Source organism: Pinus tabuliformis, chromosome 7 (genome assembly GCF_031772625.1).
Source record: "Pinus tabuliformis cultivar Carrire ecotype Pingquan chromosome 7, CPIR1, whole genome shotgun sequence".
Classification (NCBI taxonomy): Eukaryota; Viridiplantae; Streptophyta; class Pinopsida; order Pinales; family Pinaceae; genus Pinus; species Pinus tabuliformis.
The window spans coordinates 519,868,969-519,871,483 of NC_142293.1; the positions used below are offsets into that span (position 1 = coordinate 519,868,969).

General features: G+C 41.1%; 1 long non-coding RNA gene across 1 annotated transcript; it reads right to left on the reverse strand.

The window, feature by feature from the left end:
* Window positions 1–387: 387 nt before the first annotated feature.
* LOC149248348 (uncharacterized) lies at window positions 388–936 on the reverse strand. Its single transcript, XR_016265721.1, has 3 exons — window positions 778–936; window positions 612–681; window positions 388–524 (listed from the first exon to the last, which is right to left on the reverse strand). It is a non-coding gene; the product is annotated as an uncharacterized LOC149248348 (long non-coding RNA).
* Window positions 937–2,515: the final 1,579 nt, after the last annotated feature.

Here is a 2,515-nt window from a genome sequence, read left to right on the forward strand (position 1 = left end):
TATGAAAGCAAAACATATATGTATTAACCGAAAATCCCGAGCTCTAGCGGCGCTGTGATATACAGCGTATATGTATACAGAGCAAGAAGAATGATAACGATTTTCAAATCCCATAAGCAGACAGACATGTACTAGACAAATATCATCGAGAAGCCATATATATATAAACCAAAATGAAAGGCGGATGTCGTCCGAAAGCTTGGACAGTGTAATAAGTTCCTGCTTATGTCGTTAATCAAAACAATACAGCAGTATACCTCTGAAGAGGAAACAAGTGCATATTCAGCGAAAATAGAGACAGTATTAACAGACCCAAGTCCGGGTATGCCGCAAGGCAGAATAAAAACCACATGCGTTCATGAAAAGAAAAACAAAGGAAAACAATACAGGGGTTCCGCCTAGAACAGTATCTTTCAGCCGAACTTCTGAGGCAACTAATCAATAAACCATAAGGCAACCATGAGGGTTCTCTTCGGAGAATACCTCAGCGAAACCAAGCTCAGAACCGGCAAACCCTCGGCGGTCTGTAGCAAACATCATGGTAACGTCTCAGAAACGATAGGTTCTGAGTCTCATCAAAGAAACAAGCAAAACATCATGGAAGAACCGACCTGTATCCGTCGAGCAGGCTGGGCGGTCGAGACCATCACTTTGTCACCATCAACGGGTTAAACGAGCCACCTGTGTCCGCCAACAGCAAAAGACATACCTTAATCAACCACAATCCTACTGTGAAATAAATAAAAAAGTATCCAGCAAACGCAGAGCGTAATATACCTGAGAAATCCGGAGCTGGGAATGTTATCCAGTAAACGCAGAGTGGAAGATACCTGAGAAAATCCGGAGCTGGATCTTTACGGCCTTTGGAGAGGTTGCAGGTGAGAGTCATGAGTCGGGGCAGATCGAACCAACATCTCGGCATAGAGACTGAACCGACAGCGCAAAGCAAACAAATGAACCCTGAGATTAATCCAAGGAGGTTAAGTAGTGGCTTGAAACCCATAGGTTCATCTCCACCCTTCGTTCGCCCAGTGAGATCGTGACCGTTCAGATGAAGCGGGAAGAAGAGGCGGGAAGACCGAGAATCCCAAGGCCGAGGTGTCACATGGCTGTATGTACAGGCCATGCCACCTGGCCAGCTGTGAACCGAAGCCATCGATGCGGTAGGTGAGCTGAGCCTGCAAGAACTGCGGCCGGACCTCCAAACCCCGAGCCAATTTATTACACCGTATGCTGGGGGGGGTTTAGGGGTTAGGTTCATCAATCAATAAACTTAATACTTACAAGGTCACGGCATAGATTCACACCATGTTGCAAATCGAAAACCATAGTCAAGTAACAGGTGTTGATAATATTATTATTATGGTGAACAAAGCATAGCATAAGGTTGACCAAACGACAATTAACTGAAGCACATGATAATAGTTACGGTGGTAATATATGGTGTATCAGTTTATATGTGTAGTATGCCTTTTAATATTCAAACCATAGAAAAAAAAATTTATTGTGTGTATTTATGTGTAAAGGGATGTGACACTTCTTGGACATAAGTATTCAATGAACGTGCCACAAATGAGGTTATCAACGAGACTCCATCCGGTTGCCATCCATTCCCTCCCATTTCACTCTGTAGAGGTGATTCATGATGTTGTAGTAAAGAGCCTCCCTATACAATGCCCTCCAACATTCCCTATTGATTCAAAATCTATCTTCATAAGCCCGTTGATGCTTTTACATGATGCACTAGCTAAAAAATAAATGGCACTATCGCCACCATCTTCTCCTTCACATCCTAGACCAAATTCTTGAGACTTACTAGGATTCTGGCATCTCCATCCCTACATATGAAGCTTACAACTTCATTCACATGAGTCCTAGATACATTATGGCATCTTTGGAAAGCTAGTGGGTGCTTTCCACGACCTGTGGCATCTCTGCCTTGATAGGATGGTGGCTCCACTCCCGTCTTGTCCCTGTCCTTAGATTTTCATGTCTTGTTCTTGTCCTTAGATTTTCATAGTTATTGATACATCTAGGTGTTTCGTAGTCACCTTTTTTTTGCTTTAAACCAACCTAACCAAGCGCTGAGAGGGATTAAATATCTTGAGATGCAAACCTCTTTTAGAGTGAAAAAAGATCTGATCCCTTTCGACGCTTGGTAGATCTAGAGTTAAGATGGATCTAGGCTAGTTTAATTCCCCTTTAAATAGGCTATATTCCACATGAATATATTGAGATGCAACCCTCTTTTAGAGTGAAAATAGATTTTATCCCTTTCGGCACTTGGTAGATCTGGAGTTAAGATGGATCTAGGCTGGTTTAATCCCCCTTTAAATAGGCTATATTCCACATGAATACCATAGGTCATTTTTTATTATATTTTATTTTTATAAGGTTATTTTTACTTTTATTTATTTTATTTTATTTTGACTTAGTTAAAAGGTATTTTGCTTTTTTGTTTAATTTGAATTTCTAATGTATTATTTTGATTTTTTCCTTTGGAATTCTTTGGAGC